Source organism: Lichenostomus cassidix, chromosome 15 (genome assembly GCF_008360975.1).
Source record: "Lichenostomus cassidix isolate B80296 chromosome 15, HeHo_3.0, whole genome shotgun sequence".
Classification (NCBI taxonomy): Eukaryota; Metazoa; Chordata; class Aves; order Passeriformes; family Meliphagidae; genus Lichenostomus; species Lichenostomus cassidix.
The window spans coordinates 6,874,582-6,886,535 of record NC_139496.1 but is presented as its reverse complement, the minus strand read 5'-3'; the positions used below and the strand labels follow the sequence as shown (position 1 = coordinate 6,886,535).

Sequence of the window (11,954 nt, the reverse complement as noted above, 5' to 3'; positions counted from 1 at the left end):
AGAAAAGCAGTTCAAATTTCAGACCCCAAACTACAATGCAGCAGTACACAATGTGCAGCTGCTACTCTCGCAGCTATGGCACATGCTATGGAACATGTTTGCCTTACTCTGATGTGTCCCTGTGTATGGCTGCCTTTTCCCTTTGGTTTTGTGTTGTCCTCCTCAACAAAATATTCCCAGACACAGCAGAGTAAGATGGTAACACAACTAGAAAAACATCAAGTAGAAAGAATAAAAATTTGCAGTAATTGGTTTGAATTCAAGATCTCTAGAAATAAAGAAGTCAGTTCTTCTTAGAGACTTGTCATTTTACTTACCTGCCAAGAACAACTTCAAAGAAAAATTCTGTAAACCTTCCGTAATTTATGCATACATACACAACCATTTCCAGTCTACTGGAGAAATTTAAGTCAATCACAAAGCTTCTACTTCCCCCTACTTTCTCTTCATGTGTTTCTTGTTTTGGGGTTTTTTTTGGGGGTGGACGGTTTGTTGTTGTTTTTAGGTTTTGGGGTTTTTTGTTTGGTTGGTTTCTTTGTGGGGCTTTTTTTGTTTGTTTGTTTGGGGTTTTTTTGTCCTTTGGACTCAAAGGCTAAAAATGAACTCTTTTCTTAAAGATGATAATTTGATTTGAGACCAGGCCAGTATTAATTACAGCACCTCTTCAATAAGCCTGATAGAAGGCAGAAAGCAGGCTCAAAAAGACACAGTAACCACTGAATTGTTTGATCCTTGGTCTTGAGTTATACGGCCACAGCTCCTAGGATAATAGCTAGATACAAAACACAGGTCACCTTGCTATTACTAAAGGCTGAGGTTTGGATATGGTTTTGTTTTTCTTCTAAGTGTCCCCAGGCACAAAATTACCTCCAACTCCTTTAGCAAAGTTACTTCAGTAAGCATACTCAAAATCAGATGAGTTAAAATTTTATTCCAGAGTCAAAAACTCTGTGGCAAGTGACTTCTATGGTAAAGCATTTCAGAGCTTTCGCCCTACAATCAAACAACATTAAAACAACTGAAGAGCTCCCCACACGACTGAGTGTTTCTAGAATACAATGAAAAAATTCAGGTGCTGCACAAAACCACATCCAGCAAGAAAGACAAATATTTCACAAAGGATTGACATTAACCCTGCATGAGGGCTCTGAATCTGAAAGGGCCAAAAGCGATAATCAAAGATAGAGCTAAAATAAAACGCAACGATATTTCAAACAGCTAGTAACAATAAGAAAGCAAAACTAAAGACAGGGTGAAAGAAAGTTTCTATGGTCTCAATGAGCTGAGATGAAAAAAAGGATGAAAAAAAAATCAAAACAAATAATCAAAAAAAGCCATAATGGACTAAGGTGGCATTAGGAAAGAAAGCAAAATAAACCTGCCAAAAGTGCTACCCTGGAAAGGCTGCGTGCGGAGGGGGGTACAGGAAGAAAGCCTTCTCGTCACCTGCTTCTTACTGGGACAGCTCTATCTCCGGCAGATATGCATATCTGAAGTCTTGGCAAGCTCCTTTTCGTTCCTTTTAGCTGCACCTTATGCCCCTCAGTGCAAACGCTGCCAGGAGCTTGCTGAAGCAGAAAGAAGCATTGTGAGCACATTGTGGCTCAAAAGCAGCATTCTGGTGAAATTTGAACGAGTTGTGACACGAAGCCTGCTGCAGTGTGCTCAGCCGCTGGTTTGCTCGCTTTCTGCGCACAGCCGGAGAGCAGCAGAGCTTGTCCGGAGCTAAAACGCGCTTTAGGGCGAGAAAGCCGCGAAGGGCTCACTTCAGCCGGGCAAGGCTGCGTGCGGAGGGGGGTACTGGAAGAAAGCCTTCTCTTCACCTGATTCCTTCTGGGACAAGTATATCTCGTGCAGATATGCATATCTGAAGTCGTGGCAAGCTCCTTTTCGTTCCTTTTAGCTGCACCTTATGCCCCTCAGTGCAAACGCTGCCAGGAGCTTGCTGAAGCAGAAACAAGCACTGTGAGCACATTGTGGCTGAAAAGCAGCATTCTGGTGTAATTTGAACGAGTTTTGACACGAAGCTTGCTGCAGTGTGCTCAGCCGCTGGTTTGCTCGCTTTCTGCGCACAGCCGGAGAGCAGCAGAGCTTGTCCGGAGCTAAAACGCGCTTTAGGGCGAGAAAGCCGCGAAGGGCTCACTTCAGCCGGGCAAGGCTGCGTGCGGAGGGGGGTACAGGAAGAAAGCCTTCTCTTCACCTGATTCCTTCTGGGACAAGTATATCTCGTGCAGATATGCATATCTGAAGTCGTGGCAAGCTCCTTTTCGTTCCTTTTAGCTGCACCTTATGCCCCTCAGTGCAAAAGCTGCCAGGAGCTTGCTGAAGCAGAAAGAAGCATTGTGAGCACATTGTGGCTGAAAAGCAGCATTCTGGTGTAATTTGAACGAGTTATGAAACGAATCCTGCTGCAGTGTGCTCAGCCGCTGGTTTGCTCGCTTTCTGCGCACAGCCGGAGAGCAGCAGAGCTTGTCCGGAGCTAAAACGCGCTTTAGGGCGAGAAAGCCGCGAAGGGCTCACTTCAGCCGGGCAAGGCTGCGTGCGGAGGGGGGTACAGGAAGAAAGCCTTCTCTTCACCTGATTCCTTCTGGGACAAGTATATCTCGTGCAGATATGCATATCTGAAGTCGTGGCAAGCTCCTTTTCGTTCCTTTTAGCTGCACCTTATGCCCCTCAGTGCAAACGCTGTCAGGAGCTTGCTGAGGCAAAATCAAGCATTGTGAGCACATTGTGGCTGAAAAGCAGCATTTTTGGTCAAATTTGGACAAGTTCTGAACGAACCCTACTGCAGTGTGCTCAGCCGCTGGTTTGTTCGCTTTCTGCGCACAGCTGGCGAGCAGGAGAGGTTCTGCTTGCGCTGGTACAGAGCAACTATCCTGTGCCTCCTTTAGCTGTTGTGTGATGAAGGCTTTGCACATGTCGCCCTGGCATCCATTTGGAATATTTTGAGAAAACCTGCTTCCTTAGCCGGCCATGTCCCAGACACTCCTCTCTTGGCATGTGTGGCCTGCCAAGTGTAGTTTGGCATATCTCCTAAAGAATGAAGGGTCACACAGGCGGGTTGCAAGAAGGGACGAGGTGTGCGGGCTTGAATAAAAGACAGCTCTGGAATAACTGAATTTTGAAGATCTTCCCCACCGTGAGATGACATCAATTGACGCAGGAGGCAGAGGAATGCCTTCTGGACAGGACCCTCAGAGACGCTGGACGTCTTTGGAGCCATGGTGAAAGCCGTGGTGATAGCTATAAGACCCGTTTTCTTCCATTTTCTCCCTATCTTTCCCAGCCTCTCTCTCTCTTTCTGGCGCAGGCCAGTTTATGGGCTAAATTAATAAAGTCCCTGTTTGGACTGAAATTTAATTGCCTTGACTTGTTGAATTCTGTTGTGCTTTTTTCTTCTTTTTGCGCTCCGAGATCATAGTTGGTACGAACCATCCCACGTCGGCTTCTAAGTGGACTGTGACAGGCACCTGGGTGACACCAAATCCCACCCGGCACGCGGCGTGTTCCTGCAGCCTCGTGTGTCTTGGCATGGATGGGGAAGTGTATGGGATACAGAACCTGCCCACTGCCTGCGTTTTTTGAAAATCCAGTGCATTTCCTTGTCTCCTTGGGATGTTCCTGTTCTCCTTGGGCAAAGTGCAGTTAGGTTCCAGGGGTGTGGGGGAGGGAAAAGCCTGAAACCATTTCTTTCCTGGAAAAATATCTCCTTCTTTCCAGCACAACTTGAGTGCTATTTCCTCCTGTCTCATCCCTTTTTCCTGGGAGTGAAGACGGAAGGAATGTGGCTAAACCAACCTTTCTGTGACTTGTTGATTGGGAGTACTTGAGCATACTAGCTCAGTGTTCTATTCATGCCGTTTTTGAATGCAATTATGGATTGGAATTCCACAGGAAATTCTAGATGAATGATAGAAGAAGGAGAATTCAGTAAGAAGTGAAAATGGACTGGGCCTGAAATGGCCCTGGTTATTTCTGAAGGAGATTGAGATGGTTGTGTATACCCATGCGGTGTGTTGTTTGCGAGACAAATTGCATGGTCAGAGGCTAATAATCAGAGCCTCCCAGTGCTTTGAGGGTGCTGGAGGGTGTTTTGATTTGAAAGTATTTGATTCTTTTTTCTACTATTGCACTATCAGAAATCTGCTGGATTATTAGGCTGAGAACATTCTGGTTTCTCTTGACGGTGTTTGAAAGATCTGCCAAGGTTCTGGCAAAAGGTTTCTGCCTGTTGCTAAGCTCACCATGTTCTTGTATTTTGTGTGATTTGTGGTAGTTCCCAGTTTGAATACTCAGTAGATGAAAGAATGAAGCCCCTTGTCTCTCACAAGGGTCACAGAAGAGATTCCTGTTCAAGCTGATCCAGTGGCTCTGTAGAGCTTTTCAAATGACTACACTCCGCATAAATCCAAATCTAAGTTGTAAAAGCAAGTGTCCTTTCTTTATACATTCCTTTCTCTTTTTGTAAATAATGAAGAGGAAAAGGTACGTCATGGTTTGTGAAAACCAGGTTTGAAAATGATTTTCTGGAAGTTCGATTGAGCCATGAAGTGAGTTGCTCATCCATGCTCTCGAAATGCATGTATTAAGGCCAAGAAAGGAAGCCATTGTAGAGTGAAGTAAAACCAAGGCACACTGGAAGGCAGCGTTGACTGCCAGAATCAGTCAATTCTTGTTGACCGTGAGGGTTTCTGCAGCCCGGGCTTTGGAAAGGCCTGCATGTGTCAGATGCCCCACTCACTCAGACCTGATCAAGAAGAATGATTTGTTTTTCTCCTTCAGGAGGAACGTCCATGTGAGTATTGCTTTTGTTAGTGGCAGTGTCCAAACGATTGTTGTGAAATGTGGCAATGGGAGTCGACACAGGCACAGGCAACTGGAGCAACCACAAAACCAGGGCAAAGGGTAACTTTAGTTCCGTACCTCGCTAAGCTGTTCTTTTATCATGAAAGGATGTGGAATATGGAAGGTAATTCTTTCTTGTAAGCACACTTACTTTGGGATACCATCCTTCTCTCCACACTTTCATTTGAAAAGCAGCTACCACCCTCCATCTCTTCTTTTGCAAGGCAGAAAAGCATTGCTCTAAGAAACCACCAAGTTTTCTAAAAGGAACCAAAATCACTTACAACTGTATTTAAAGTAAAAATAACATACAGATCTATTGCATTGACCAATTAAAAAAAAAAAAAAAAAAGAACAAAAGTGTTTCTAAGGCTTCAAAAGAGCAAAGAACTTTGAACTCTTTACATGCCGGAGAGCCAGGTAAGGCACTTTGGCTTCCAGTCTGGGTCACTGTAAATTGTGTCTGATGCAGTGTATAAGGTCAGGCAGGGTGTTGGTCACTTCAGCTGTTTTTTTCCTCAGTAAAAAAGCCTGGAAGAAGGGCAGGGAGAGAGAAAACCTTTGGTTGGATTCATCCAACAGGGACATGCGGCAGAGGACAGTCAATGACTGGAGTGACTTTTTGCTCCAAGAGGACCGGCAAAGCCTTTTGAATTTCAGCAGCTGCCTCCTTAGGGGGAAGATTTGTAGGGCCTTGCAGCCCTTCAGCCAGGCACATGGTGTTTCTTTTCTTTTGCAAGCTTGCCAATAGATGGTGGCAATGCATCCCCTTGCCCAGAGGGTGTCACGAAACTTTGTATTTGATGGAAAATGACACTGCAAAGGCCACGTGGGATGGCAGGTGTCAGCTTGTGAGCATTCCCCACTGCTTGCAACACAGGACAGCACAACATTTGTAAGGACTAAAGTGTACAATAAAAAAGTAGCAGCAACTCTAGGAATTCTGCTGGCAAATCCAGGTCACAGGCCCAGCAGGGAGTCAAAAATTCAAGTGCTGCTCAGCTCTGGCCAACTGACTCAGCAGGTGCTGCCCTGACTGGGCAGGTCTCCCCCACGTCTCCCTCTCTCTTTGCTCCCGAAAGAAGTGCTGATGATCAGGGAAGCAAAAGTCGGGGAGCTGCAGGGCCACTTCTGCCTGGTGGCTTCAGAAACTACAGGCAGGGCTGTGAAACAAACCCTTCCTGTTCAAACTTGAGGTCTTCTTGACTTCTTGTCTTCTTGTGGGAAAGGTGTCACCGGGAAAGGATTCTTCTCATCCCCCGAGGATCCCTGAAAAACCACGGAGAGAAGAATGCTGCTCAGAGAGAGATGCATAAAGCAATTCCAAAGCCTGGCTTCCCTAAATTTCAAGAGAAAATGTTCATTTGTCCTAAGCATAGTCTATTCGCCAGGCTCTCCCCTCCTGCCTTCTTCCCCAACAACCCCTCCCCTAATGGAAATGGAACCTTGACTTCTCAGCTGGCAGCTCACAATGCTTAGCTCCATTCAGCTTTTCCCAGGCACAGAGGAATTCAGCAGCAGGTGTCCTTGCTCAGTGCCTAGGAGAGCAGTGAGGGCTGCAAGCAGGAAAACGATGGGGGAAAAGCAAGCAGTTAGAAGGCAGCTACTACAGCGTGCACACTCTGGCCTAACACACACAGCCCCCAAACATGCCAGAGCCCACACCCAGAGCCATCAGTAAACAGCCATGGAATCCAACTTTAGAACCTGGAAATGCAAAGCTGCAAGGCTCACCAACAAGTTTGTCAGCAAACTAGAAAACCTTAGGCCCAGGTTGCAGCCAAAGCCACAGGTTTGCTGTTTCTTCTTTTGCAACAAACACCCATTGTTTTTAGAACCACACTCCTTTTGACACCCACCAATCTTGTCTTGGCACTTGCCTACAACAAGAAATGGTTCCTTATCTGGGAGGATGTTTCTGAAGAGAATCACACAGCTCTTCAGCGGGGCTTGCAGGGAAGCTCCCCCCAGGTCTCCTGGATGCCAGTGTTGATGCCCTTCGATAGTTCCTTGTGATGTTCTTCCACTTTCCTGTCCTTGGATAACAAAGGATCCTGGTTCCTGGCAGGGTTATCCATGGCAGGCAGGTCGTCAGTGTCTCCGTTCTGGCTCTCTTTTGCCTCGTGGTGCTAGAGCTTGGTGCACGTTGTGCACTAGTCGTCATGCCTGGCGGTGGTGGCAGCACCACATTGTTGGTCTTCGTTTGGAATGAAGCTTTTGGTGCTCTGCACAAGAGAAGCAAATCCATTCTTATGATGTACATACAATGGAGTGATTTCCTAAAAACTTGGCTACATCCTGAAGCAATTGTTGCCGGTGTCCCAACTAGACAATGCTTCCAATGTTGAGAGGCATCAAGTGAGAGGTGAGAGAGACTTTGAAAGTGGCAGAGACTTTCACATTTAACAGTAGAGTGGCCTAGCAGTTTTCTGATCATCTGAAATGAGCATGACCGGGGCACTCTGGCAACAATGAGCAGAACCAAACAGCTCTCAACCTTCTTTCCCCACTGCTCATTGACATAAGTTTGAGTCAGCTTCTCCAAGTTTCCAAGAACACACCAAGCAATGAATCCCAGCTCATGGACTGCAGCATCAGAGGAGGAGGAAATGAAGTGAAACCTAGTGGGAAGGCTCAGGTGTGATGCTGCACTTCTTGCCCGACTCTGCTGTGCACGGGTCATTGCCCTGCCCTCTTTCAGCACCCACTTTTCCCATGCTTTTCTCTCTACTCCCTGCACACGTGCTCTCCAGCGTCTCTGTCTTGGCACCGCTGATGCTGCACAGAGGACTATTTGATACAGAGCGCAGCACCATCCCCAACCTGATCAAGAGCCCTCTCTCCTCCAAAACACCTCCCATCCTTCTCATTCCAAAAGCCAGCACGTGACTAAGACAGCTGCTCATTTTCCCTGAGTAAAAGGGAGGAAGGAACTCCAGAATTCAAGCTCTTCCATTCCTACGGCAGTTGCAATATCTCTTCCCCCAGCTCCACGTCATCCCCAACGCCTCTGGGCTTGAGGATGATGTCAGAAGGGAAAGACTCCCTAGCCTTACCCACCTGCACCTACAGAGCTGCTTTCTGCACTGCTTGCTTCCAGCATGTAAAGGCCAATCTGCAGCATTTGAAGTTGCAGAAGGCACATGATGTTAGAAACTACCTCTCGAGTATCACGACAGGAGATGCAGCTCTTCGTCTCAGCCGTCTGAAGAAAGACTTAGATTTACACATCTTCCTGACATACTCACTTCAATTTCTTGCAGTCTTTGTTTGCTGGAGGCTGAAATCATTTGGTTGGGTTTCTTTCAATTCTTTTGTCTTCCTGGGAGTATCTGCCTTGTCTTCTCTCTCTAACACAGGAAGAAAGACAAAAGGAGAAAGAAAATCCCTCAGGCCTTGAAGGTTCACCTCAAGTACAGAGCAGTACAACTCAGCAGCTGCTTTGTCCAAAGGCTTGGGGGCATTCCAGGGAAAAAGGTGGCAAGAAATCCAATGATGTGACTTGCACATCTTGTGGGCCTTGAGTACTGATGCAAACAGGGAAGCTGTGTCCCAGTCCAGGCAGGAGAAGCCCTGGACTGGGGCCTCTGCAACCTTGTTCATGGGATAAAAACCCCAAAACACCACAGCAATCCAACTCATCTAGATCATTCACAAATTCTAGATGTTTCTTTCTTGTGCAGAGAATTCTTGAAAGACTTCCTGCCAGAAAAGTTTTCTGCACACTGAGTAACTCCATCAGAATGTGATTGCCATATGAAATTTTCTCGGCCAAACAGATCCGATTCATCAAAAAAAGTCAAAATCAACTCATCACTTGGAAGACAAAAATCATCAAGATGCTGAAAAATAATCACCATCAGGTGATTTTTTCCTGAGATCAGATGCCTGCAGCTCACTTGCTCTACCTACCTGTGCTCTGCATCATCTTCTTTTGCCTCTGGTTGTTCCACTGCAAGTCTACAGCAGAAATTTTTCTGAGAAAAGAGGCAATTGCCTATCAAATCTCTCTTGAGAAGAGCTCTGAACCACAGCAGTAACACCACCGTTCGCTGCCTTCCCTCATCAGAGACACCATACCTATTGGCCAGCCTCTTTCCCACCTAAGCCAGTCACCCAGTCTGAACTTCTACAAACATTGGAAATCAAAGCTGAGCTTCACACAGTCACCTCCACTCGCTGCAATAGCAAAGCTTTCAAGTGTTCTACTTTTGGGATTAACAACCTGGATTGATTTCATTTTTTTGAATCACCTAAGCTATTTTCTTTCATGCGTACATCCAGCATTTCCCACTGCATGCGTGTACTCAACGGGAACACAAATTTGTGTAGCCCAAATGTGACTAAGGACTAATGGCTCCACACAGCAGAAGGCTGCAATTGAACTGAAAATCGGTCTCACAAATCCTACTCCTGTGCTGCAATGGGAAAACACCAATTTCTTTTGGAAGTACATGTTTCTAGCAAAGTTCTGTGAGAGGGAAAGAAAAAAAACAACCCAACTGTCGCTGTTGAGCAGCTAGCAGGGTAATGAAGGCACCAGTTCTCAGTGGCAAGAAGGAATGACCTTTATTGTTTTGATTTCATCACATATATAGAGTTCTCAAAAGTCACCCAGATTGGTCAGTCAGAAGCCTTCCCCCAGGCCTGATTGGCCAGGCCTGCACTGCCCGAGTTCTGGGACACTGTTCCAACAACATCCAAACTTTATCTTTATTTATAAAACACAAGAAAATTTCTCATGGGAAAAACCTGTGCTAGCCACACCCAACAAACACCAAAATGTCCATCTGGAATGTTACCATAGCCTGGGGTCTACTTGTGGATTCCAGTCTGAATCCTAGAGAATGACAACATCAGCAGTAGCCAGATTGATTCCAAGACCTCCTGCTCGTGTGCTCAACGTGAAGACAAATTTGGAGCTGTCAGGATTGTTGAATGCATTCATGGAAGCCTAACTACATGAAAAGAACATATCAGTTGAACCAAATGTTTTAAAAGTAGTATTTGACTTCAACACAATACTTCAAATTGTAAATACCTGTCGTTTGTTGTGAGGAGCTTGTCCATCCAGTCTGCAATATTCATCATTCCTCCACATACAGTCATCTTCCAAGATATCTAGGACTCTTGACATCTGACTGAAGAGAAGAACCCCCGAGCCTGTTTTGGGTAGAAAGGTTTCTTAGGCTTTCACCAAAACATAAGAGTTAACAAACTCTGTGAGTCTGCACTACTAGAAAAGGAAGGAGGGCAATTCCGTGGACTAAGAAGAAAAGCAGTTCAAATTTCAGACCCCAAACTACAATGCAGCAGTACACAATGTGCAGCTGCTACTCTCGCAGCTATGGCACATGCTATGGAACATGTTTGCCTTACTCTGATGTGTCCCTGTGTATGGCTGCCTTTTCCCTTTGGTTTTGTGTTGTCCTCCTCAACAAAATATTCCCAGACACAGCAGAGTAAGATGGTAACACAACTAGAAAAACATCATCAAGTAGAAAGAATAAAAATTTGCAGTAATTGGTTTGGATTCAAGATCTCTAGAAATAAAGAAGTCAGTTCTTCTTAGAGACTTACCATTTTACTTACCTGCCAAGAACAACTTCAAAGAAAAATTCTGTAAACCTTCAGTAATTTATGCATACATACACAACCATTTCCAGTCTACTGGAGAAATTGAAGTCAATCACAAAGTTTCTACCTCCCCCTACTTTCTCTTCATGTGTTTCTTGTTTTGGGGTTTTTTTTTGGGGAGGAGGGTTTGTTGTTGTTGTTTAGGTTTTGGGGTTTTTTGTTTGGTTGGTTTCTTTGTGGGGCTTTTTTTGTTTGTTTGTTTGGGGTTTTTTTGTCCTTTGGACTCAAAGGCTAAAAATGAACTCTTTTCTTAAAGATGATAATTTGATTTGAGACCAGGCCAGTATTAATTACAGCACCTCTTCAATAAGCCTGATAGAAGGCAGAAAGCAGGCTCAAAAAGACACAGTAACCACTGAATTGTTTGATCCTTGGTCTTGAGTTATACGGCCACAGCTCCTAGGATAATAGCTAGATACAAAACACAGGTCACCTTGCTATTACTAAAGGCTGAGGTTTGGATATGGTTTTGTTTTCCTTCTAAGTGTCCCCAGGCACAAAATTACCTCCAACTCCTTTAGCAAAGTTACTTCAGTAAGCATACTCAAAATCAGATGAGTTAAAATTTTATTCCAGAGTCAAAAACTCTGTGGCAAGTGACTTCTATGGTAAAGCATTTCAGAGCATTCGCCCTACAATCAAACAACATTAAAACAACTGAAGAGCTCCCCACACGACTGAGTGTTTCTAGAATACAATGAAAAAATTCAGGTGCTGCACAAAACCACATCCAGCAAGAAAGACAAATATTTCACAAAGGATTGACATTAACCCTGCATGAGGGCTCTGAATCTGAAAGGGCCAAAAGCGATAATCAAAGATAGAGCTAAAATAAAACGCAATGATATTTCAAACAGCTAGTAACCATAAGAAAGCAAAACTAAAGACAGGGTGAAAGAAAGTTTCTATGGTCTCAATGAGCTGAGATGAAAAAAAGGATGAAAAAAAAATCAAAACAAATAATCAAAAAAAGCCATAATGGACTAAGGTGGCATTAGGAAAGAAAGCAAAATAAACCTGCCAAAAGTGCTACCCTGGAAAGGCTGCTTGCGGAGGGGGGTATTGGAAGAAAGCCTTCTCTTCACCTGCTTCTTACTGGGACAGCTCTATCTCGTGCAGATATGCATATCTGAAGTCGTGGCAAGCTCCTTTTCGTTCCTTTTAGCTGCACCTTATGCCCCTCAGTGCAAAAGCTGCCAGGAGCTTGCTGAAGCAGAAAGAAACATTGTGAGCACATTGTGGCTGAAAAGCAGCATTCTGGTGTAATTTGAACGAGTTCTGACACGAACACTGCTGCAGTGTGCTCAGCTTTCAGCCCCTGGTTTGCTCGCTTTCTGCGCACAGCCGGAGAGCAGCAGAGCTTGTCCGGAGCTAAACCGCGCTTTAGGGCGAGAAAGCCGCGAAGGGCTCACTTCAGCCGGGCAAGGCTGCGTGCGGAGGGGGGTACAGGAAGAAAGCCTTCTCTTCACCTG

At 45.2% G+C, this 11,954-nt stretch overlaps 1 long non-coding RNA gene across 3 annotated transcripts; it reads right to left on the bottom strand.

Moving 5' to 3' along the window:
• Window positions 1–6,053: 6,053 nt before the first annotated feature.
• Window positions 6,054–10,411, bottom strand: LOC146430272 (uncharacterized). Of its 3 annotated transcripts, none has more exons than XR_014855318.1 (4): window positions 10,225–10,411; window positions 9,887–10,008; window positions 8,094–8,195; window positions 6,054–6,114 (listed from the first exon to the last, which is right to left on the bottom strand). It is a non-coding gene; the product is annotated as an uncharacterized LOC146430272 (long non-coding RNA). The 3 variants fall into 3 exon arrangements; XR_014855319.1 differs by lacking the exon at window positions 6,054–6,114 and adding an exon at window positions 6,241–6,401; XR_014855317.1 differs by lacking the exon at window positions 6,054–6,114 and adding an exon at window positions 6,955–7,070.
• Between the last annotated feature and the right edge of the window lie 1,543 nt (window positions 10,412–11,954).